At 44.4% G+C, this 27,328-nt stretch overlaps 1 pseudogene; it reads right to left on the reverse strand.

Moving 5' to 3' along the window:
• Positions 1-27,328, reverse strand: part of LOC119169661 (cell adhesion molecule Dscam2-like) — a 270,685-nt pseudogene that overhangs the window by 37,916 nt on the left and 205,441 nt on the right.

A 27,328-nucleotide genomic window follows, 5' to 3' on the forward strand; every position in this document is an offset into this window, starting at 1 on the left:
AAGGCTCCATTTACATAAGGCCATAACAAGAAATGCTTCCCTAAAACAAATAAATACAGCCTATGATGCGATCAACATTCGTCAGTGGCCCTTTGTAGTGTATCCAAGAAGTGTCATTTTCGGCTAATCAGTATTGAGCGCAAGTGATTTGTGCTAGAAAGAATGTTACACGGTCTTTGAGTGTTGCACGTTTTCTGTCATAGTTACCAGTACAGCTCTAGCAGACACTCCCAGGGTTACACTGGAGACGGAGATGACGCAGAAACTGTGCAGAAAAAGACTGCTGCCAGATTTCGGTCCATGGCACGCATATTGCTAGTGCGTACCCACCAGCGGCTTGTTGTATTTTATGTATACTAATTACTTTGACTGTTGTCTCATAAGTACTAAACGTGCATCAAAACTACAAATGACTCCTCTGTTTTGGCGTGACATCACTGCGTTTGATAAAAAAAAAGAACGGAGTTGTGGTGGCTCTAGTGTTGCAACAGGTTTGGTCTACCAAACAAACAAATAAATAAAAACGCGTACGTAAATCAAAAACAAAACAAGAACAACAACCCTTCATCCTATATATCATGTCTTTTTTGTGGCATCAATCACACTATTTCATAGAGTGTTAGCAAAATCCAAAGAGTTTGCAACCAGTCGTACTCTTACACTGCGTGGCAACGGTATGTTCTGTTGACAAACACTTAGCGCCTGTGTGTGGCCCTTCTTTCCCAGTCCGTGTTTTTTCATAACCTATAAAACTTCAGTGTAGTCACGGAAGGGTTTTCTTCAGGACTGGTGAAGTTCTTTGCCACGTGCCATAAAATGCCATGCCCGAAGAATTCCCGAAGAACCCGAAGTTATTGAGTACCTACACAGACCCTGTCGTTGAAATCTCATCTATAGGCCTATTATAACACACGTAGGCTTAGAATCACCTACAACTACGCCTCTCATACTTTACCTTTTTAGTGCCGCAACAATGACAGCCCCGCACGACAAGCCGCACAGAAGCGGGATACGCAAGATTCTATAGCATGCCTCCCCGTTGCCTGCATGGGGAGGACCAGAAATACGGGCGTAATTTAATTACGGACAGCATAGCAGTGGGGCTATTCGCGACAGCGCGGAAAACTTCTCGCGAAACTAATTAACGAGCGCACTGCTGTGTGTCGATTCCGGTATAAACGCCCATTCTCGTAAACAATAAGAAAAAAGAAATCAAGTGCCAGGATGCCCCTATGCATCAAGAGTAGGAAAGCGTAGTTATTGTCGTCGAGCGAAAGGGCGTTAGGAAATTCGGCACAATACATGTATTGGAAGGATGTATGTTTATAGAGCAGTGCACGAGATGATTAAGGGGAGAACCTTTTGCGGCGTTGAACGCGGTTCCAGCTCGTTGGGAAGGACCCTTACAGGCGCATGTGCTAATTACGAGAAAATTTCGTATCCTTCGATAATCCGATAATACTCTAGTGCCCCCCTCCTCGCTCGACGGCCACGTTTGCGCTTGACCCATCAGGCAGTGCCCCAGACGTATATTTGTCGCCGAAATTACCCATCGTTATCTCCTTGTTACAAAGAGTGGGGCGCGGAAGCGTAATATAAGGTCAAGGAAGTTGTGCGTGCACGGACTAATCATGTATTAGTAGTCCCATTATTTGTACAAAAGAAAAAAAAGTGCGGTTCGTAGGATAAATTTGAAATAGGGAGACGTCTCGTGTTAGCTGTAATCATACACATGGACTCGTCCCGCAAACAGAAGCAATATGGGAAGGACTAAGCTGTATGGAAGACAGCAGAGATGAAAAGAAATTGGTAAAAAAAATGAGAATGGAGGGAATCAAGAATTGGGAAGAATCCCCTGTAGTTAGCTGCAGGGCAAATCCGATGAAAAGAGGGACGGCGAGTGACTGCGTTTCGCTCGATTGCCTCGGGAAAACGCGACCCGCGATGCGAGCAACAGGAAAGGAGAAAGGAAATAATGAAGAAGGAAATGCTTACAGGAAGCGTCGCAGAAGCGAACTACCATCAAAGGGTCGTAACACTCGCGCCCCTTTTTCCGCGACACCGGACAGTGAACCGTGAACCGCAGCGTACCCGAGAAAAGTTTCGGGAAGCGCTGGCCGGAAAGGAGACGTGAGAAATGAGGAAAAAGAGGAAGAGAAAGAGGATTGATAAAAAAAAGAAGAGGTGACGAAAGCTGGAGTGCGATGGAACGAGGGTGAATGTCGTCGTTGTCACCCGTGTCATTCAATTCTCCCTCGCATCTGACCACCCACGTTTCGAATGTCCTTTTTTTTTGTTATTATACCTTTGGCTTAACTCATCTTCAGCTATAGCGAGCTTCGCACAGGCAGCGGTGTTTTTGGCAGCAGCATCGAGAGAGAGAACAGCGCGATCCGCGTTGAATTCGATGCGATTTCACTGCGGCTGCGGCGTCGAGTTTCAGCGCCGAGAGCAGCGATGGGAGAACAAATGGGGAAGCGAGAAAAAAATCAGGAAGAATAGGTCACGTGAGGCAGATGAAGAGAAAGGGAAGAGCGAGAGCGATTTCGATCGTTCGCCAGAATCCACATATACTAGTACAAAGCCAGTGAACGCGGTGTATAACTGAAGGTGGATGCGCGACAGACAGTGATCAGCGTAGTCGTTTTCTCCCCCTTTCCCTTTCACTCGCCTCCACAGCCCGGAAACATTTGCGGCTGAAAGAGCACCGGCGCCCGGCAACTATACAGCCTCGATCGCTGTCCTCCGGCTCAGAAACGCCGTCTCTCTTGGCGCGGTCGAAGAGTCGTTGGATGGTCGATCGGTGCTGCGACGCGCAACGCCTCCCTCTCCGCTTTCTAACGCCTCTTTTTTGTTACACGTATAAAAAAAATACCTGGGATATACTTTCGATGTCTTTTACTCATCGGAACCACGAGGCAGGTCGTACATCAATCGCCGGACCAGGGTGCAATCATGTAGACCGCTCTTTCAATTTCTTCGCCCGCCGCCTATTGTGAAGAAATGCTCGACGATGACGCCATCATCTTCCATGTCGGCGAAAGTTTCCAAGTTTGAAGGTCCTCGGACAAGCATTTATTACTGCGGAGCAGAGCCATGTTTTTTTTTTAAGAACTTTACCCGCATCACGTCTCAACAATAGTATCGGTTATGACTGCATTACTGGAATTAAAATAGGGTGCATTGAAACTGGTCTGAAATTAAATTGCGTTGACGATGGGGTTAACTCAGAGTCAAAAGTTTATAGACCACTAGGCATGATAAAATATTGAATTTTCTAGGTGAGTGAATACGCCCGAACTTCACCATACAAATTCTTAGCGCAGTTTGGAGCCGGTAGGAGGTCTAACTCAGGCTTGCCTGCCGAAGCAACAAGAGCATTCATGTTTTTCCTAAGGTCCCATGGTCTGTAAACTTCTTAGTTTAACTCTGCGCTTATCTGTGAAGTGATCACCCTGGACGAACAAATAAAAACGGGACATATATTCACACCAACCTAATAAAGTAGCTTAGTCTCTTCAAATAAAAACGTGTAGGGTTACATTCCTGTTATCATGACCAAAATATGTGTAATAAATATTGATACTCTCGTTCTTATTTAGCTGACAACTTTTTGAACAGAGAGATTGTCCTGGAGTAAGAATTTACAAAGCCTCTTATTCGAGAACGCTTTTTGCCATAACTAGCCCGACTTTGCTAATTATAGGCCCACAGCCAAGATTAGCTTGAATTTTCTCTAGAAGAACTCAACAAAGTCCGTTTTTTTTTTTCGTGTCAATACGCGTCTTAATCGACAAAACGAATGTGGAGCAGTGCGTCGACTTTGTAATCAAAGAATTCGCTTTTTTCCCTCCATACTTCATTTACTATCTCGCTTTCTATTGATTGCGGCTAGCAGAATGGTTATGCTTATATTCAAAGCTTAGCGAAAAACAATCTCGTCGCACTAACCAGCAATTCCTAATGATGAGCTAGGTTTTATTATCGGCATTGCTTTAGTGAAGGTACTATTGCACTTAATCAATGAGTTGAATGTGAAAGCAGTCGGCTTGGAGGCTGAGTTTTTTTTTACCAGTATTAAGACCCAAACATATTCCTTACCGGTGCAATTTACCTTACGAACGCGCAACTGGCTGTAAAGATTAAACCCGCTGCAATCTTTCCACGCAGTAAAGACCTCCACGTGCACTCACGGCGGAACCTGATTCGTTGACTGAATAGGTTTCTTATGATTAAGCCAGTTGACAAGCGCCATGCGTGCAAGGTAGAGGCCGGGTGTGCAAGAGCGAAGTTTCGCCACCTCTCATGTCGCTTGCGTCTGCTGAACTGCTTTCACCATGCGTCACAAGGCGTCGTACGTTTATTACCAGTATACGCGCGACTTTCGCGCACTTTCGACTGAGTGAAAGATCACTCACCTTGAAGTATGATTCTGGCAGGCCTCGTGTTTGCTTTTGTAGCGTTCGTAGTGTGGTCCAGTACTTGGCACCGGTAGGAGCGCTCAGCGTCCCTTTCATCCACGTCATGTATGTAAAGTTCGCCGCTCGGGTATAGCGCATACTTCCCTGCAAAATGGGGACAATAAGATGGTTGCTGCAGCAAGCACGTACAAGTTAACCACTGAAGAAAATACTATAGCTGCGAGAAATCGGACAGCTTTAAGCTAGGACAAGTTATTGCATGTTCAAGTTTGATTCCTTGCATTGCCACAGTTCTAGGTGTACATGCGGTCACATAATAATTAGGAGTGCCGAAGAGGTGGCTGCTCCTCAGTGTCGCGCGCCTGTGAAAAAGTAGTTCCAGGTTGCGTGCATGCGTGGTATTCCTAGTGTTGCCTTCCTCCAAAAGAACAAAGCTGGGATGCGCCTTAGCCTCGCAAAGTAGGGCTGTGTTGATGCCACCTCTCAAACGATCTGTATGTGTGTACCCACGTGTTACAGAAAACAGGCGTGTGCATGAGTGTCAGTGAGCATCGGCACCATTGAAATGGAAATCATTACCTGCAGCGTTAGGCGCCGAATGTTACCATCCGCTTTGCCACCGCCTACCACAGTTATAGTAGCATGAATCATAAAGCGACATACTATACCTGTCCATAGTTAAGTGAAGTGTGTAAAAGGTAATTAAGCACAAAGTAACTGCAAGTAACTCAAGAATCCTACGACTACTTTAAAAAAGTCTCAGCAGATCCACGAAGTGAATCATGACGAGTGGGCGAAGCTCTGACGGATTATTAATTCTGTTCAGTGCCCATAAATGATGCAACGATGTAACACGTGTTTGCAGTATATACTGAGTTGTTTGTTAATCACAATGTGCACGTGCTGTTCAGATGTCCATATAGATATTATTACGGATAACCACATCCGTATAGATATCCACATCTTTATAGATCTGGATAGCCGTATGTATATGGATATCTGTATCATGTCACGCCGTTAGACAGGTGACATGTCTCGACCCTGAGAGGCTTCACCCCTTAAGAACAGCAGTGGATAACGATACTAAAAAAACCGACATCGCAGAACACTTTTACTAAAGAGTGTTCAAGTTTAAATTGCACAGTTATTTACAACTAAGTGTAATTAGGCATTGCGCCGTGGTACAGACCACTCAATAATAAGAATTCTGGATAACACTGGTCATGTTAAGGTCATGCTGCTTAGAAATTACTGAAAATTCATTAGTTATACTGCTAATAAATAGCTTGTAAATGAGCGTTAGTTACATTGGTGCTAAAAGGATTAGCAGTAGTTGAGATATTCCGCCCAATAGAGCGTGAGCACACCTTAGTGTACAGGCCCTGATCCCACAGACATGTTTGGGGTGGCATAAAGAGGACAGTAAATTTTTGAACGCAAGCAAACGTTTGTCTAGAGACATGAGGGAACGAGGCTTGCTTGCTTGGTGTGGTGATTCAACGCACGAGCAGATCGTAACTGTGTTTTTCCGCAGTTGTCCGTGGTATAGTCAGGGGTAGCATACCGAGCCCTCCCCCCCCCCCTCCCCCATCCCCCTCTTCCTCCCCAAAATTGTCTTGGCACGTGTACTACAAATGACACTCGACGATATACACCTACCTGGAACCTATTTCGAATCAAATTGGTGCCCTCCACTCCATAACCCGAAAACATTTCTGCCTATGCCCCTTGCGGATGCACTCCGCCGGGCAGCGGCGAACTGTCCGATGCTCCTAATAATCTTGAAGACACCTGTCCACTGATACCACTTCATAGAATCGGCTCGTAATAACATTTAGTGAGAGATTACAGCGAAAAACGTAAAGCCATATTGGTATCTCTCTATACAGCTATTGCCTGAACCCACGCTTACTGTTTCGATGTCGTCTATCCAGCGTTGCAGGAAAACTATTTTTAGGTGTTGCGTAAACACTCCTTGTACATATCATTCACTCTTTGTAGCTCGTTGGCGCGGAGCAGGGCATACAGTTGAACGTGCAAAGCCGATTCAGTGTCGCGATCAGGTTCTCGAATGGTTAGAGCTTATAATTGTTGTTCCGACATTGAGACAGGGGACATTAAAACAGCCTTCCCCTTTCTTCGGTTGATTTGCCGCGTGAGAAAAATACAGACTATGCTGGCACTGTAAGGAGTTCAACGTTGTAGTTGTCACGCCATCATCGCATGTCAAGGCATTGGGCTGCGCATGGCTTTTCATAACAGCACAGCATAATTACACGTGAATACGAATTTAAGGACGGCTGTTTGAGCGCTTGGCTGCCAAAACATAACAAAATAGTTACTTAGTTAAGCTCAGCCTTAGTTGTACAAAGTAGTATATGGTCGTGTTGTGCCAGCAACATTGTAGAAATAATGGGCAACCTTTTATCCGAAAGATCAGCCTTATATGAAGATTTCTGACTGCTGTATTGCAAAAAAGAGAAATTAAGGTTACTACCATAGAAAGAGGGCCCCGAGTACGTGAGTTCTTGCATAAAGTCAGGAATTTCTTAGAAGTTACACTAACTCTTTTGCACGTGTTCACAAAAAAAACACTTAAATTTAACCTAACTAAGAAGATTACGTACTATAAATATTTATAAAGCGTGGCACCAGCTTCTGTAATAAATGTCTTTCAATTATATGGCAAGAGTATCGCTTTCTCTTGAGCTTCCTCTGCAGCTTGTTACAGATTGTTGCACAACATTGTAGTTTAATTTAGCCATCGCCGCCTGAACGTGCTGTACGGCTTACGGCAAAGCGATCAAATGTGCACTCACAACTTCTCTATAAGTGTACATATAACGCCACTTACGAAATGGCCTCTGCGAGGCATCACTTCAGTGTTATGTGTGTCACGTCACCGCAATCAATATGTATACTTCAGCCACGTATATGCGGTAAACCCTACAGGCTCAGACATGAGGCGAAATGTCTTCAAAGCTGCATCTCTCAAGGCAATACATCATCTAATAGAGGGACGTCACAAGAAGAGCAGCTGCACTGCCATTTCTCCTCAGCGCAAGCCAGTTTCGTAATAAATGAAGTGGTGTCATCGTGTCGCACTTCCACTCTACGGTCGCATTTCTTAAAAGTCTTCTTTCTCAAAAGCTGCATGCCCTTCGAGGTTGCCCCGACTGGTTGTTTTTCTGTTCTTTTGCGATGCTTAGCTCCTCTATTGTGCAAGGTCACGTCAGCACTTTTGTACACGCGCTACCACAAGCAAGCTAACATCGTCGCTATGCTAAAGATGCTCAACCATCACGCACGCATGGTATATATAGCTGTGCAAGCTTGTATTTTTTATTCCAGTGTGACATGGTTGTACCGGAGGATACTGATACACGTGTTGTAACGCGGTGCAAGCATCAGGTCGATTGAGGAAGACCTTCTCGAATACTTTCAGTCTACACTCCACTGAAATGGCACGCGGAAAGCAAATAGATGAGCGCATTCCGGGAACTGCGCAAAAAGCACAGCTGGTATGTGCTGTAACTCAAGTCCAAATAACCATCTCAATATATACGCCAATGAGATTTCGATAACTGAGCTGTGTACTTGCCGCAATTGTTGCACTTTGAGTACTTGCAGGGTATATATTTGTCCGAATATTCAAATAACATGCACGAGTGACAGTTCTCTGTGTGGGCCTTTGCCTTATGGCAAGCACGCACCCACAATGTAATTTTTTGCAACTTCTTTTCATCATATGGCTCTTTCGGACACTAAAGTCGCCACTTCGCACGCTAATTGAACACTTGGGTGGCCCTACAGGTTTACTCAATAATCAGGCAACTGGTTCGGCTGATGCATTTTTGACAGTCAAAGTTACGTGGAGACATCAATTATGGTTATATGCAGCATGGCTCTTTAACTGACTAAGATGCCACAGTTTCGCCGAAATGGGGAAGCATTGCGTGGGTGCTGATAAGTTGCGATTTTATTCGGAGTAGGTCTAGCGACTGACTACTTCAGAATCCTATTTGGCGTAAGTCAACAAAACGCTGATTTAAGGAAGCGTAGCTGATGCAGCAAGCGAAACAACCCTCATGCTGTTTATGGATTCAACGTGAACTGAGAGGTAAGACCACAGCTCGGACGGATATGAGCAGTCCGAAAAATTCCTGTCAAGTAGGCCGTGTGACACCACGCTAGGCTGTTCAAAGAACGCAGTTAAGAAGCAGTAGGAGAAGTATTGTGTGCCATGGTGGGAGTAATATTGTAAAGGTGCTAAGGTATAAGTCATATACATGCGTCGTATTGGTACCACATGAACCAACCGCTATCGAACGCGCACCCTTATTACCTTAAGCTGTGCCCTATACAGATTTTTCGGGGAAGAGATCAATAGCGGCAGTACGTAGGCACAATATTAAGCTGTGTAAGTGTTACCCTCCGCTGCCTGGTCGGCACGCTATTTCCCGAGTGTCGGTGACATTTTTTTTTTTTGGCCGAGGATGGATGAACTGACAGACGGGGTTTCGAACCGACTCGCTAACTAATGCAACATGATAAAACAAAACCTCCATTGGTGCTCCAACGTAAGGTCGTTGACGCACGTTCACTTTGGTTACTGCTCACTATTCGTAACTTGTGGTTTTCGTCGGTATACATCTAATTGTATGTAGCTGAGCATGCAATATTTTATTAATGTGCATCCCGGTGACATTCACTGCGATGTTTCATTCATCACATTTAAATAAAAGCTAAACGCAAGAGCCTTCCTTGACTGTGCGATTCTAGCGCACAATAAAAAAAACACACACACAAGCCGGTTAAAGTTACACACAGTACACCAGTGTTGTGTGCGTCATACAGACATCATAATATTTTTTTTTCAGGTGAACCTCCGATATTGTACTTGTGGCATTTAGGCGCAAACCAATGCAGAACTACAGCGTTCTGATAAATAACGAAAGGATACGTCACCTCCGATCATACAAGTTCCTAGGTGTTATAATTGACAGAGATCTTTCATGGAGCTCACATGTATCATACATGAAAAGGCGATTGACAGGCATCTGTCATTTGTTCAAGTTCTTCGCTTGAAAGAACTGGGGAATGTCCACAACTGCTATGTTGCGACTATACATGATTCTTTTCCTTTGATTCTTTCGGTACAGCCTACCTGTGTTAACCAACGCAAGTAAAACAAGCATACAAATGCTTCAAAGTGTCCAGGCTCAAGCACTCTGGATATGTTTAGGCTTGCCCCAAAGTGCGTCAACAGCGGCAACTATCGCCATCACAAGGGACAACCTTATCAAGACCCACATTAATGTGAAAGTGCTGAGGACACATATACGACACCTTGCTCGAACCTCCCGACATCACCTAGCCTCTCTACCAGTGGTCCGACCATGCACATCTTACTGCAAAACAGTGACCGCACATGGTGAGTCGATTCCAACTTCGTTCTCTCCTGCCGCTAGACCTGTGACTCCGCCATGGTGCCTCGCTCAACCAATGATTAATATTAACATACCTGGCGTCCAGAAAAAGGCCAATTTGTCGTCACCGGCTCTTAAACAGCTCACACTACTTCTCTTGTATGAGAAATATCAAGACTCCACACATATATACACTGACGGATTGGTTCAGCCGGACAGCTCTACAGGAGCAGTAGTGATACCAAGGTTGGCCACGACAATTAAATTCAAGACATCTCACGCAACAACATCAACGGCAGCAGAATTGGCAGCACTTCGTGCCGCGTTGCAATTTGTAGTTGATCAACCTACACGCAAGTGGACTATTTTCTGCGACTCGAAGGCGGCACTGCAGTCTCTACTATCAGCCTTACGCCGTGGACCATACGAGCAGCTGGTACTAGAGATAGCAGAGGTTATCCACCACCTGACTGAGAAAGGGCACAAAATTACATTTCAGTGGTTGCTCAGTCACTGCGGAATCATCGGCAATGAACGGGCCGATCAAGCTGCCCGCTCAGCCCACACAGAGGATCATAAACTGCGACTACCACTTTCTAGGACAGATGCTGCACGAAAGCTCCGCAGGCTTGCTCGCCAGCAAACCAGATCACAATAGAATCAGCCACACTTCATGCATGCCCGACTGTACTCGCTTGACCCTACACTAAGTCTTCAAGTCCCGTCGAGGCTTTGCCGAGCAGACCAGACCCTGTTATGTAGGCTGTGGTTGGGCGTTGCGTTTACCAACGCCTACGCTTTCCGCATTGGGATGGCCAACACCGCAGCCTGTGGCCACTGTGGCAAAGAGGAAACAATTCAACATATTCTTTGTGAGTACCTAGCGTATAGTAAACAACGATTATGCCTTCGCAAGGAACTCAACAAATTAGATGATCAACCTCTGTCGGAGCAGGGAATTCTGCAGTATCGTCAGGATGCGACTTCACAGAAGAGGGCCCTGAAAGCGCTACTAAACTTTTTGCGATCGACCGGCCTTACTGAACGGTTGTAGCTAGGACGCCCTTCCTGTGTGTGTTTTCGTTTTTTTTATGAGTGTGCGTGCGTTTTTTTGTTTTTTGTTCTCTCTATCTATCCCCTCTTTCTTGCCCCTACTTCCCTGCCCCCAGTGCTGGGTAGCAAACCAGATGCTAATATCTGGTTAACCTCCCGGCCTTTCCTTTCTCACTCTCTCTCTCTCTTCTGCCAATGCAGTGCATCTGTGTCGGTGTATAGCGGTTTCCATGTGCAGTAGTTGCAATGCACGCGCTAAAAGGTAGAAAGGTAGAAAGAAAGAACAATAACGGATGTGCCTGTTTGTAACGATGTTGATGTTATGGAAGCTGTCGAATCAGAGTAAAAGTTTCTGAAACAACGTTGACTGCTTTATGAAGTTTTTATTCTAGGGAAGCAGTTTCTTTTTTTTTTTTCAAACCTCCCGGTGTTCCCCTGGCCATGACTGCTACTTGTCTTTAGCAATATTGTCTTTGATCAGTCCCTGTCTCATCCGAAAACTGAACATGAGCGTGTCACGTTTCTTGACGCACGAAGCAAGTTGTCTCTGCAAATCCCTGTAAGCTTTTTTTTTTTTGCGTTCGAATGTGAGCTACGGTTTTCTCAAACATAGTATCTAAACGATGCCTGACGGAACTTAAGAAACAATAGGGGAAAGGTGTCACACTGGGCAATACTATTTCTTTATGCTTCAAAATAAGGCTTCATCATATGTAGGTTCCCGCAGGGTGCGTTGGTTTATGGCTTTTGCTTTTTTTTTTCGTTGAGCAGAAGGAAATGTTCTTCAATAAAGCTTATTGCTAGTTCTGATGCTATATGCCCAAAGGTCGACAATAATGAATTCTGAATCAAAGACCTCACTAGGACGCGTTTTTTGTCACGAACATAAAAAAATGTTTTCATTGTGACAACTTCATGTGCACGTTCTCGTTCGCTCCTTTCTGCTAAAAACACGGGTGTAAATTTCCCCTATTATAACCCTCCCTGCGCTTCGCGGTATTCCACGAAGCTGGTACATCTGATAATGAGCCTCTTCAACCTAATAACAAAAGTTATTCCCGAGACACTGTTCCAACTCTATAGTGTCTTGCTGTCTTCTGTATCCTCACGGCTGTTTCCCAGCAGAGGTCACAACATTTCATAATCAAAGAACTTCATGTAATATGACGAAAAGTGGGCCGCGTGTGAAGTAGTTCAATTACCAGTAGTCCCTTACAGTGGCACACATTATATACAGTAAGTTGCATGACAGGTTCTGAAGTAATAGTAAACAACTTTCTTTGTACTTCTCCTTCAGTGAAGGCAACAGAGAAAAAAAAATATAGTTCGTTACCAGCTATTGAGAACTGCTTCCTTGATTTATCATTACAAGGAACAGCTTTCCGGACAGCCGCAGTTGTACTACTGACCTTTTCGAAGCTTGCTGGCGATAAAAATAGTTAAATATCTAAAGCAGCGCATACGTCGAGCACAACGCGGAAAGTATTCTTGAGAGATTTCTTTATTTCTTTGTCAGTAAAAGGTGATTCGAAAGGGAAAATTCGCTAAACAAAACAGAACGGTCCCGAAGCCCGCTGGAACGCCAATAAAGCGCTCGCACGAACACGCTTCGCACCTTTAATTTTCGTGAGCCGAAAGAAAGGTAGACAAATCGCTGAACATTGAGCATTATCTACCACACTTTTGAATTATTCTACTTTCTCGACTCGCTTTTACTCTTTCATCTGCTCTCACTCTCTTCCGCTGGCGCATCCACGAATACACTCGCAAAAACGTAAATACATCTCTATATCACTGATTGCTTTTCTTTTGCTACTTTAATTTTTAAACACGCGTCACGTACACATCCCACCGTGTTTCCGCTTAAGTGGCTTCAGCCTTTCGCCGCTTCGGCGAAGACCAAGTGAAGCACGAAGAGAGAGCCAAGCGGTTCGATGCGAGGCTAATTTTTTTTCTCCCTTTCTTTCGCGCATGCCTCAATTTCCCGGCGTGCTACTTTTAACCCTTCATCAACGCTGCCATTCCCATTCCCTCTTTCTTTTCACCTGTTTACTTTGTTCGTTTCATTGTCTGTTAAATTCACAAGCTTTCTTCGTGCCTGCATCGCATTGTTCCTCTTCTTCTCTTGATAGTTTTTTTTCTTTTTTTTTATTTCAATGAGTTTTGCCGACGACGTGGGCATTTGCGAGGCTCAACTGCGGTGCGAACATCTGCACCGGGCAGCACGTTTTCTCCTCTCGTTTCATTTTAGGTTTCTCGGTCCACGCAAAAAGTTTGTTCTTTATTCGTTGCTACTTTGCGCATGATTAATGCTGTTGCAGTAACGTTTTCGAAGATGTCTCTTCTTCATTTCATTTTTTTTAAACACAGGAAACAGGGAGCGAAACTACAGGAGGATTCTAACGTGTTAAGCTGAGTCTTTCGGGCTCTTCGTTAGGGTGAGCTTATCAAGGCGCGCTTCGGCGCTAACTCAGGTATGGTTGTGCATTAAATTTATTCTTTGAACAAGAGTGATGCGTATCTCGAGTCTAAAATAAGTACGCGGCTAATGGCGAAGGTTCATCGCAGAATTTCGTGACAGCAAAGCCGGTGCTATACAGCGCATATTCTTAAGACACGTGGAGATTAAGAGTATGTATTTTCAATCCCAGTGGCGCTGAAAACAGCACCGTTATCAAATCACCAAGAGCCACAATGTGCACCGCGACCGAAGGTCATTACACTATATAGGGTCAGCATAACCACGAGCATAACATATTGAATTGACCGCCACGCGTAAAGGGCGGAATGAACTAAAGGTTATGCCCGGCTTCAATTCTCCTGGACAAAGACAGTGCTCGAGAAATCTAAAATATATTTGGCTAAATTGCTTAATCGAAGGTTTCGTGGTTTAGGTGTGCACCGTGAACACCATGTGGTTGAAATATCCGAATCCCTGCGTTTCGGCATTCATCATAATCATAAATGTTCTTGTGGGACGTGAAGTTGTTCTTGACAAATTATTCTTAACCTATTCGTGAACTTTAAAATTCCACATGGGTCTAGTGGCTAAGGTACAGAAAATGCTGACGCAATCAAATTTCTGCCGTCACCTTGCATTTCAATGAAGGTAAAATGCTTAGACTTGCGTGCGCGTTAAAAAAAAATTGGTTGGTGAGAATATCTGGAGCCCTCTAGTATACGGTGTCCCTAATATTCCTATGGGGTTTCTGAGACGTGAAACCCAAAAAATTATGGTTGTTAGCTAACTGCATAATCCTGTGGATTGCATGAGTTGCGCTGTTGGATAAAAAGTAAAGGTGGTTATACACCTCGCTGTTCATGACTATATGAGGATGTAGTGTTCAAAGGACGCCTGAAAATCATACTTCTTTTGTTCATTCTATGTTTATGCGGTAAAACTTGCAGCGGGAGTGCGACATCGAAAGGGCATCTGTTATTCTGTTCAGAAAAGGTATTGCTAGAAGGGATGCTAGCGATACTTAAGGTAAAGTTTTGTCATACTTATATCGCCCTTTCGGTTGTGGACAACACTTTCATTAGTGTTTGAATTGTGATCGTATTTACTCAAGGTATACTCTAATGTAGTTTCGTTGCTATATCGATCCGGTGTTGTACGGGTCGCGGCTGCTTCGATTGCGACAGTGGTGGCCTCATTATGGTGAGGAATCAATGCAGATCTCTCGTGCACTGTGTATTGGGCGCAAGGTAATGAAATCCCGGGGCCCATAGTTACCTCAGAGTACACCTTCCTATGCTGTGCTTCGTGATCAGATTGAGGGTAGCCTACCTAAACCCATTCATCTTCGTGCATATTTTCAATTAAGTTAAGCATGTCGTGAAAAGTTCCGTTCATTGCCAATTAATAACATCTCGTGCTATTGGCAAGATATATTATTTTGGCTCATTAAGACCCAATCATTCTAACTTGTAACCGTTACCAAGTAAACATCTGACGTTCTTCTGTATATGAACATGTTAGTTAACTAACAGAAGTTAACTGCTGTAAGCCACACGAGTACACAGGAAAGGAAAATTTTAACGTGTTCTAGCTCACATGTTCCTGTTAACTGTCGATTGCACAGCACGTTCTCACTTTACCGAAACACTAATATTTTCTATAAAGAACTCACGGTAAGCACGAACACACTCATTACTAAAGCGCCAATGGCGACCCCTGAAGGATATCACGTGTAACTGCTGTGACATGATAAATTTTGACAGCCACTGCTGCGACCTGCATAATCATTTATAAGTTATTAAGAAACTATATTGAGTTCCAGGTAAGAACATATCTAACATGGAAAGCTTCGTGAAAATTAGCCGAGTCGATGTAGCTAATATGGAAAAACAGGCATTTACATTTTTGACGTCACACTGTTGCCTGTGCATGGGTCGCAGTTTCTGCGCGAGTTTCACGCACGTAAACTTGGTCTCAACTTTTTATTTGTGCTAACGAGCGCATGATTGTAAAATTGTCACCAAGCAGTGAACAATGATTTATCAATCTACATGAATATGCTGCCTCATTTTATTGTGTTTCTCTAAGGACGCTTTCCTCAGAGTGATCTTAGTGCTGTGGGGGACTTTCGGGTAGCATGAATATTAAAAGAAAGTTCTAGGTTTTTATTTGATTCTCACCTTGCGTCTGACTTTCGGAAGTGATGAGGTACTTGTCATCTCTGAGCCATGATAGCACACTCGTGTAGTCCTTGGCCGCCGCTGGCTGAATCTGGCATGTCAGCACCGCCGTGCTCCCTCTTCCCTCTTGTGGCAAAGCCGTCGTGCACGTTCACCTCATACTCTTGCTGGATCACTGCGAAGACAAACGAAATCTTTTTAGAAATATACTTGACACTTTAACTACATTTTCTAAAGTCTTGGACGCAGTGTTATAGGAGCTAAGTGGTTCTTTGGAGGAATGCATACCATGCCGCGACTACATATACAGTATAGAGATGGGACAGCAACTCGCATGGCGTCTGTACGGTCATCACAGCGGGTGTTTATGGCGCAAGCTACCAATTGTAGATCACATGCTACAATCTCTAATGGTTGTAGTCCCGTTCAATTCTGCACCAGCTTGGATTCTTTCTTGTGCACTCAAAGGTGGTTACATGGACATGTTAACTATGACTGGATTTACATAAGCACTTGCTAGACTGCCCCAAGTACATTTCACGTCAATTGCAACCCCGATAGACCCTCTGTTTGCTGGACTAAGAGATGACTTTTACACTAGCGAATATAGTCGGACAAAATAAAGGAAGTCGGGAAAGGCACCAACTACACGATCGAAGCATGCTGGATGATCGACTTCACGACTAAAGAAATAGCCTCGCGCATGCACGTGTTTTTTGAAGGTGGGTCACCCGCCATCCTGCTCATAACGACAGGCTATAGCGTGCAACTATTGGAGCAGACAATACGTACTTGTGTCTGTGGGGCACAAATGCCGCGGACTTATAAAACTGTATCCGACTATATGAACCATGACTATCAATGGAAACGCGCCTACACATATAGTTTTTAGGACACCAATATTTGTGACATGCATTCAATGAAATACATCGATAGTTTGCACCATGTTTGTATTTCAGCCACAACGAGAACTTTTCAAGTCACAGAATGCAGAGCTGTACATGTGTGTATATATATTCACTGTCTTCCATGTTTTGTTGTCTTTATTATACCAGCCTCGTGGAAAAAGGCGGCCGTCACCAAAAAAAAATGACTACACCTGCTTTGCATGCTTTAGTTATTTCAATATTAACAAAAAAGAAAGAAAGTTCACTGCATGATGCTTTTTTCACTCTAGCTGCGTTTCATGCGCAATTAAATGTTGGCATCCGTGTTCAGGAATTCAACCCGCGTCCTCGATCTTAGACGCTAATCTACGACGGCAGATCTAAGTCAAAACTTGGTCAAATGTTTCTTTCACCTATTGCTGTAGTCATTTTTTTCTCTGAGGGCCTCAGAGATTGACACTATCACGCTGCCCTTGCCACAGTTTTTTTTTATTTTACACGTGCGTGGCAGCTATGTGCATGAAAACGAGTACAATTGTGAATGAAGATATATGCAAATGTTCCGCAACAATGCTATTATTGCATACGAGCGCCACTAACTGACTCTCAAATGAACGCAGTGTTGGCCCACAATGACCACTGAGTTTTAATAAATGTTAAGCAGTGGTGAGTATGAAGACCTAATTTTTATACCATGGCTTTGGCAAAGCGTATACGCACGTTTAGGCCTACAAAAGCTGCAGTAATGAAAAGAAAGCAAAAAAAAAAGTGAGACCATTCCTTTCAGTTAATGTTTCATAACCAGCAGTGCTTAAAGGAATACTGACCCAAAAATTAGGCCCCACGTTTTTTTTCTGCAATGTGCTTTTGAGAACCTGTTAGACATAACACTACACATCGTTTTCTGCAGCCCGCTACAGATACCTATACACAAGCTCGTTATTACCAAGCATTGCTAGTTTCCGTTTCAAAAATGACAATGCACCGTGTGTAACTATCACTACCCAGTGGATACAACCCTCGACCATGTCAGCACACAGAACTGTCGCCCATTTCTACGCTGTTCTCATCAAGAAGTTTTTTTCTAACAGAAAACGGGTCAGCAATGCAATCGAGCACAAAACTTTGAACCCTTGTGCCACAGCCATGGACTCACGAGCAGCTGCCGCGTAATAGTCTGCTAGAGCAAACGTGATCAAAGAAAAGTGGAGGCGATGAGTTCTCAAAACTTGCTGCAGCGTGGTCACGTGAGGGACCACGCTGCAGCATAGCGAAGTATAGGTGGCCCCCAAGGGTCCTATTTAGGCTGTCAATAGCGCGATGAAGTCAATCACTCACACAAACTTCAAAATTAAATAAAATACCTTCTTAGCTATATTTGCTGTTGATATCCTGTATGTGATTAGGCATGTTCCCGAAAATCAATCCTTCAGGCTATCTAGGCCACGAAATTTTGTGCCCGTACCCCTTTAAAGGCCAACTCCGGTGATTTTTGACCACGTCAGGGTAGTGGAGCTTCTATGTTCCGAGACACTCTTGTCACGAGCCCGACAGCTGAAATGCTCAGGAAATTCCAAGATAATTTGTAATAAGCAAAAAAGGCACAATACCGAAACTGAAACCCAATCGACACAGTGCCTACGTACGACGTACTACTTGTTAGGAACAGGAAGTCGTTTACTGGTCCCGCGGGCGCCGGTTAGGAAAACTGCGAAAGCCGGGACGAGCAGGCACTTCTACTGTAGGCGAGTGCGCCAAGCTGAGTCGGCCAAACACCACAAAGAAAGGAAGAAATTTTCTGCGTGCCAAACACCGCCGCCGCCATCCCGTGGCCAGCATTAACGCTGGCGGCCAAAATTAGCGATGACATAAGCTATGTCACATCCGTTGACATGCCAAACCTGACGCCACACAGACAGTGTAGCCAATACTTTTGGCAGGTCAGGAGATCGGTCCGATGCAGGCTTTGAAATTATTTGCAAACAATCAGCGCATCACTCCAGCATGTCATTTGGCGTAAATGACAGAATTGTGCAAACGAACGTACCCAGGGAATTTCATTGAGATCCATTGACCTAAGAAAACCGCTGGAGTTGGTGGCTTAAAGGACACAAGGGCTCCTTTGGGAATAATATGAGGAATGCGCGAGCGTACAGTTGTATTAGGGTGAAAGACTCAGGTACTTCATAAAAGGCAATATTTGATCGCCACCGTCCCAATGCGGCGGGGACGAGAAATACCAAGTCTCATTATTCTCAGACGATGTCACGGAAGGACGCCACGATGACGCACAAAAATCAGTGACGGCTACATGGCCCCATCATGAGCTTACTCTTACGTCGCGTGTCGTGACGACGCATAATCCCATCATCACATTACATCCTAATTTGAGGAAAGGCGGCTCGAGCACGGAGGCAATGCAAAACCAGGTTAGGTGCCTCCAATCTTTGAGGCACTGCAAAACCATGTTAGCCTCAAAACGTTTGTATTGTCAATGTATTATCAATACATTGACTGATAAGAAAAAGATTGCGTTCGATTTCCGCTCATCTTAACTGAATTCATCCGGGATATTTTGTGGCAGTATTGGCATTTAGATTTTGCATTGCTTGTCAGTGTCTTAGCGGGGGTATTCTCGCGTACACTATGAAATTCCACCATATAGTCGAATTTTCTAAAGCCGGTATTATAAACCATACGGAAAGGCCGTGAGAGCTCTATGGGCCAATGACACTTCACCTATGGCGGAATTCGACAACATGGTGAAATTTGAAAATGTCCAGAGTTGCACCATCATAACACATGGTGAAATATATGTTTGGTGCAAATCCGGAAGTTTTCCAATATGCACAGTTTATTGTGTTGTGTTTCCTCTGCATGCTGTGCTGCAGAAGGATTTAGTTATGTTTGAAGCAAGCGAAGGATCGCCAGTCGGCAGACAGCGCCTCACGAACATGGAAGATAACGAAAAGTGGCTGTGCAGACGGGGTACAAAGCCGTTCGCCTCTACACGCGCCTTTGTTGCCAAACCCCGTGAGCTTTTAAAGACGAAGCCGAAAATCTGGTCTATTGGTCTGTCTGTCTGTACATTTGTCTGTTTGACCAACCTTAACGGTTTTGGGTACTTGAAACAACACCACGTGATACCCCAAACGGCCAACCCGATCTGCAGCACCCACCAAAGTTGCTCAAGATTGAGCGTTCATACTTGTGCGATTGTCAATTAAACAGCAATTATTGCGCATATCTGAGGCACCATAAGAGCACGTATATATTCTGTATGGGCGTATTTTAATGTAAAAGGCATACATAAGTAATTATAAGGACCGTAGCTTTTATCACGCTGTGCTGAGCATGCAACGCTTGCACGAAAAGGCAAGTGTTTCGAAAGCTTTGCTAAGACGAGAAGGTGGTGGCACCTACCCGTGCCTTGCGTTTTACACCTTATCAAACGCCCGTTTCAGAGCCGCGCGTTTCGTTTTTCAGGAAAACTGCCAGATAGTGCTTATGTCCCACGTGTGACGTGACTTGATGCGCTCGTTCGCCTCCGCTGCACGCTCGAGGCACTCTAACGCAGCGCCTCCGGAATACCATTCACCGATATTCTTGCGCAGAACATCAAATAAATGTTTTGTTCAGTCTCTCCACACGCAAGACTATCGGCTTTCGGCGACATTTGCAGATTATCATGCAGATACAGAGCCAATTTTTTTCCGCCGCTTTCCTTGCGCTGGTGAGTCAATCACACGCATGGCGGAAGCGCTCTCATGGTAAGCCAGTCCAAGAAACAAGTGGTGCCTGTAATGAAACCGCTCCCGACCGGATAATGTGGCCGCGTGCTGCCACAGTAAGTGTGAACATACATTCAGCAGCATCTTGTGTACCAACTTCAGACGACCTACCGGCTGTCTAGCCAGACTTGTTGTTGTGCGAAAGTATTTTTAGGCTGTACGTTGACGAAATGACTGAGTTCTCCAGCTGATTTCTTGGAAGATGAGGGCAGCAAAGTTTGAGAACGCAGACGTGGAGGCACGTCTCTGAGGAATGGAGAGTTGCTTGCTGCATTGGTGGAACTTCAAGAAGGGGTTCCTCCTACGAGATGGTCTCAGATGAAACGGAAGGTATTTATTGAAGAGAAGTGGAGAGGAGGGGAGCTTAGTGCTCGAGGACGAGATCGGGAAGCGTGGACAGAGGTAGTGCTAGGCGCCGAGTCTGATCCAGGGTTTGATACTACATCGAGAAGCTACTACATCGATGTCTGCAGTATAATAAGGACTCGGCAAGTAAAGACGACGTTACTACAGCCCAGTGCTTACTGTGCGGTCAGTTAAGTGATAATCCCGGCCTCTAATTATTATTAGGTGTCAGTGTGTAAATAAACTGAAGTTTGCCAGGAACTCAGCAACCACATCTGTACAGTCCTTCAACGTGTCATTGTGGCTATCTAAATCATCAGGATTACCTCAATCGTCCCAATCTTAACTGCTTTTATTCTGCGAACACTCCACCGCCGCATGAAAACGGCCAGCAGCCGTGACAGGAGCGCAGGCGCAGATGCCACTGGCGAGATAGCAGTCGCTGTTCGGTTTAATTCAAGCTCTATTCAAATAGGTTACGAAACTTCGGGCGAAAGGTGGTTCAGAAATTACTTCCAGCGACATCATCATGGGGAGTTATGGGTGTGCTGCGATAGACGCCCGACTATGCTTGGAAGGAACAAATACTAATAGTGCAAAACCTAGTTTTGTTCAAAGGCGAAGCAATCGCTAAGTTTAACAAATGAAATTTTATTACCCAACAATAAAACGTAGGTGTAATGAGCAAAGAATTTATGAGAGAGTTTTGCTACTACGAAAAATCTTTTTTCTTGCGCCCTCTATACCCTCGCCATTTACGCCGTTGCGGCTCTTGCGCTGCATGAAAAGGCACGCTCATAAAATTTGTCTGTGATGACACACTCCCTGAAGTGCTTTATTGTTCCGCACTTGCTTACGCTCTTTGCTGTGCGCGAAGTTGCGAGGTGCAGTTTATCATTTATTGAATGTCTTTAGTACAGTGTGAAACTGGCAGTGGAACGATGCGGATAACATTTAATGCTGAGTGCTGGCCTCGGTATCTGCGGGAATCATTTGCTGCGCAATGATGCAGAAGCAAGAAGCATTTGCCTGGCGACCCATGTCTCCTACATAAGAAACAAGGGCAACCATTCGGAATACTGTGCTAGCTGCAATTTTCTGCATCATTGTGCCGGCAGCCCAGTTTTCTCTTTCAACCCACAGTGCTTTATTCGCATTATTGGTGAGTAGATATTCAAGGTAATCATCACGCTACAAGTCGCATGCCTACATTCGCATGCGCGAAAGCAATTTGTCGGACAAGAGTGAAAATGATAGCGCATGTTGTACCGCAAGTTTTTTAGCCTTGATGATTGATTGATAGCTGTGGTTTAACGTCCCAAAACCACCATATGATTATAAAAGACGGCGTAGTGGAGGGCTCCGGAAATTTCGACCGCCAAAGGTTCTTCAACCTGCACCCAAATCTCAGCACATGGGCCTACAACGTTTTCGCCTCTACTGAAAATGCAGCCGCCGCAACCGTGATTCGATCTCGCGGCCTGCGGGTCAGCAGCCGAGTACCTTAGCCACTACACCACCACGGCAACTTTTTAGCCTATTGCCGTTGTAGGGTTATAACCTATTGCCGTTGGGTTTTAGCCTATTGCCGTTGTAGGGTTATAAGATTGGGTTATTGTGACCATTGAAAAACAAAGTCCTAATAATGGTGTGACCAGGCGTCATTTTTTGCTGTTAAAACAGAAGCACACAAGCATTGTGCACTCTGATAGATCTTCGTATGTTCGAAGCCAATAAGGAGCGCTGCAGGTTGATGGTACGCTGTTGCTTGCTTTAATCCACCTACGAATGGTGCCACGAACGCCGAATAAAAGTTCAAAAAATAAGTTTCCTTGTGAAACCGAGGCAAACTGGACGGTAATGCACTTAAACAACGCTATCTCGTCATGAATTGATGATGGATTAGCTGGTGTTGACTTTAAGCGCACTCGTGGAGGACAGGGTGGTGATCGCGTTAGCACGAATCAATAACAATCAGGAGCCTACAAAAAGCACCTTGAAATCAAATTTCGCGCTCATGGCAACAAAATAACGTCACTTGTTTAGCGGTATTGCGTCACATTCACTTTATTTTTATTGTTCCGCCCAAAGTGTTTCCTCATCACATAGATAACGCTGAGCTCCATGAGCAGTTAATAATCCACCATTTACTGAACGTATGGGTTTTTATGGGAGCTTCACTACTAGTGATATCACACGCAATCAGATTGCTGGAAACTAGCGCATAACAGCTACACTGTAAAGAGGCAACGTTCAAACGTGACTCGACGGAAGGCAGTAGCGGTTGTCAGCTTTTTTCTTTATTTTTGCAGAGACCCCAAAAAAGAAATGAGAGGAAAGGGATGACATGCCTCTTGCAAGCACGTCGCTGTGCAGTTTGAGAACGATCGCTTTGCGCGGGAACGCGGCAAAATGGCACAGCGTGCCTGAGCCAGCAACAGTCCGCAAAATAAACAAGCTCAAGCGGTCAATCAAAACACGGCTGTCAAAATTTGTTGCTTTACTTCTTTCGGTGTAGCGTTCACACTTCCTTGGAATAGCATCCCCATACATTCTCGTTGTGGCCTTCACCTGCCGGAAGCAGCTGAATGCCGAAATTGCCGGGTGGGTAACACCTTCCCAAAAAATGGCGAAAAGCTAATGATACAGAAAAGAAAGTAAAATAAATGTGAACAGGACATTTCCCAGAATAGCCAAAAATCCTAAGACAACAAAGCACCAAAGGTGGTGGCGGTATAAGCGTTCAGAGAACAAGGGTTGACGAATGCGAACATTGTGTTGCAGTAGCGTTTCTTTTTAAATACCATTTTTATATACAAGTCACGTGTAGAAAAATGACTTTTCAAAGCTAACGCGTCATCATAACGCTACAATTCTGACGCAACAGAGACATTATTTTGCAGAGATGTGTTTGATTTGGAGCGTCTCTTCAAACATATTGGTTTATGGTAATAATGGGCACGGCCGACCCTTTCAACAGATGCCGCTCTTTGCTATGTCTGTTTACATGTTTATCATAATAATTCCTTCTTTTCCTTTAAGCAAATAATTACATAGTGCTGGACTGTTTCCCTTCTCAAACATCTTTACAATCAGGGATATAATGTCAAGCTCACATTTAACAAGTTAGGTACAAGCCAACGGTGCCAGTTCCACCTATAAAAAAGTGGAGTTGGGCCTCTTTTTTTTTCAATTATTCACTTATAGAACTTTAGGTTTCTTGTTGCATTTTCTTGCGCGGAGGGGGGAGGCTATTTTGATTTCACAGTTAGTATCAATTTTTAGTGGTGATTACGATTACCATTTGGGCATCTGTAGACCTTTATTATAGCATTTAGCGCTCACGCTGAGTAGTTGAGTACTGAGGTAAGATATACACTGATGGAATCAAGAAGTGACGCTAATCATGCACTAAGAAATGTGCATTCAATGAAACAGGCTACCCTGAAAAATTGTGTAAAATTAAATATATGTTCAGGTTCGCAGTCGCGCATATGTTGAGTGGGCAAACGAATTAAAACAAATTTTTTAACTGACCTTCGCAAGTGAGAGGCATTTCTTATAAAAAGCAATTTTTTTTTCTTGAATTGCAAAACTCAATATGTTTGCGGTTCTATCGCGCTTCTGCTGCGCAGACTGATTGCTTGTTATATCAGTAGCATTGGCCAAATCTGGTAAAAGCACACCTAAATTGTCTTCCTTTGGCTGCAGTCTATTCTATTAATAGCAAGCCATTCTTATTCTATGCAGCTTTGAAATTGTAAGTTGCACCGAACAGACAAAAAAAGAAACAAAAAGAATCTGTTTGTGGAGCCGCTGGAAAGCATGTATTGCACGAAAGAGACTTGCACTGTGCACGAATCTACAAGCTGTTAACCCGCACCTCCACCAGATATCGCGTGGTCGTGACCTTGAAGACCGAGGCAGCCAGTAGGTTCAGGACGAAATTTAATTTCTATGAACTCGTGCCTGGTAGGTGAAAGTTCATACAGGCAATGCTCGCTGTACACTGATGGCGGCGAACAGAGCATTGGTCATTGCTATTTTGACAATTAAAGTGGGTCGGCTTTTAAGCACGTGTTCTCGAAGATTTCAGAGTTATCACTGGTGGTTGTCTGAGCTCTCGAATGATCTAGACGATTCGCGTCAAACACGCAATCTTAAGACAATGATTTCCAACAAACTGGAAGCTTTATAAAGGACCCCACACCTACCACCCCGCGTTCTAAGACGAGAAAAGGTTGCCTTCGGCCTTCACTGCCCTTCCGACTGGCGATGTCTCCTCATGACCGCCTATTTCTTAAAAGCACGTGTAAAATTCCAGCACTAATCATAGAGCCAATCAGGATGCCGCGCTTCTCCGCTACACGCTGTTAGCTCCACTTGCGCAGTCAGAAACACACAAAATGTGGCGAAATCAGTTCGTCACGCACATTAGGCATGCGAGACAAAGAACAAGTGGGCCACAACATGTCAAATCAGGGTAGGGAACTATTCAGAACAGATGTAATAATTGATTTGTGAGGTTTAACGTCTCAAAACCACCATGTGAATATGAAAGACACCGTAGCGGAGGGCTCCGGAAATTTCGGCCACCTGGGTGTTTTCCAACATGCACCCAAACTTAAGCACACTGGCCTGCAGCACTTTCCCTTCCATCAAAAATGCAGCCGTTGCAGCAGAGCTTCGATCGCGCGACCTGCGGGTCAGCAGCTGAGTACTTTAGCCACTAGACCACCACGGTGGGGCGCGACTGATATACATATAAACCAGTCGTGAGTCTCTACTGCAATCACATCACCTAAATCACTCTTATGTGTCACGAATTGCACCAGAAAGACGAGGAACGTCAGAAAATAATAAGGTACTCATTTTAATGTTTTCAGAGCCTGGTTTCGGTATTTTCAAATTTCTTTCAGCACTTGAGGCACAGTTCGCGCCAATCATTGCTAACAGTCTTCTGCAGAGCTGCTAAGACATAAAAAAAAAACTCGTGACAATATAGATATGAGTGCAACCGGACAAGACTGAAAAAGAGAAGCGGACTAGACGAGTGTTATGTGTCCTGTCCATTTACGCTCAATTATAATCCAGAATAAACCAATACGTCCAACAAAAGCATTTTATTTTGTGAAATTATCCAAGCAAAAACAAATTGGGCTAATGTGATGCGTCAAGTGACCTACATAAAAGACCACATTGCCATATCAATAACATCCGATCGTGGACAAGCGACTCGGCAAGATAGCACCAAATATTGGAAAGTGGCGAATAGGAAAAGCAGGTGACCTGCGTACTTTCCGCGGATCTATCTATCTATCTATCTATCTATCTATCTATCTATCTATCTATCTATCTATCTATCTATCTATCTATCTATCTATCTATCTATCTATCTATCTATCTATCTATCTATCTATCTATCTATCTATCTGTCTATCTATCTATCTATGTATCTATCTATCAATCTATCTATCTATCTATCTATCTATCTATCTATCTATCTATCTATCTATCTATCTATCTATCTATCTATCTATCTATCTATCTATCTATCTAGTCGCCTACGAATATTAGCTCTCCTGACGGTTTCATTATGGTATCGATATCAAATTTCGTATGGAATAACATTACTGTATGACGGGCATATATGACAAGTAATAACATGAAAATCACGACATGTATGTCAATAATTTCATGATTTACTTTTGATGGTCTTGCTGCTCTTGCAGTGGTTTCGTTCACAAGTCTTGTTGCAAAACTGGTGTGGTATGACATTACTGCGCGGCGAACACTAGCGACAGACTGCAACATGAAAATCATGACATGCGTGTTACTGTGTAATAACATGACTACGTGCCACACTCGTGATGCGCTAGCGGCCGTTTTACTAGCTTCACATATACCAAATTTGGCATTACGGGACGTGAATGAATGACGAAGATATGTGAATGGCGCAAACATGATATTTATTAGATGCGTGTCATGTAACAACATGACTACATGCCACGTTTACGATGCGCTCGCGGCCGTTTTGCTAGCTTCACCTTTACCAAATTTCGTATTAGAGATTATGGGATGTGAATGGATTACAAAAGTATGTGACTGGTGCAAACATGATAATCACGAGATGCGTGCCATGTAAGAAAATCACTACAAGCCACGCTCAAGGCATCAATACACTTCGACGTGAACGAGCACCGGCGTTCTTTTCATCGCGCTACGCCGGCGGTGCTGCACCAGGCACCGATCTGCCTGCCATATGCTCACAGACGCTGCGTTGCTTTGCCGCATGTGCGTTTGAGCGCGCCCGGCGTCCCTCCGTCACGAAGAGAGGCAGACGCAGTGCTGTCTGGGTAGAGCTGGGTAACGCCAAGGGCGTGAAATGCGGCAAGTTGCATTTCGCGCATATTGCTGCCGGTCTTCGCCAACGGATTCTGGTCGCGCCTGCCGTCATACTATAAAGAGCTCGCGTTTTGCTAGCGTAGGGTCGCTGCTCCCAGTATGAGCGCGCGTCAACGTTACGTCGGAGTGTGTCGGACCCTTTATGAGGCGCTCGGGGCCGTTTCGCTAGCTCCACATGTACCAAATTCGGTATCACGTGACTTCAATAGATGACAAAGGTAAATGACGCGTCCGTACAAGATAATAGTGACAAGGAAGTCATGCACGGCATTATTTACCTTCGCCTGGTTACCTTGTGCTGGTTTTAAAGTGACATCAACTTTCCTCATTCGTGCTTCGCATATCATTGATTTCCA

The sequence above is a fragment of the Rhipicephalus microplus genome, chromosome 2, assembly GCF_043290135.1.
Source record: "Rhipicephalus microplus isolate Deutch F79 chromosome 2, USDA_Rmic, whole genome shotgun sequence".
Classification (NCBI taxonomy): domain Eukaryota; kingdom Metazoa; phylum Arthropoda; class Arachnida; order Ixodida; family Ixodidae; genus Rhipicephalus; species Rhipicephalus microplus.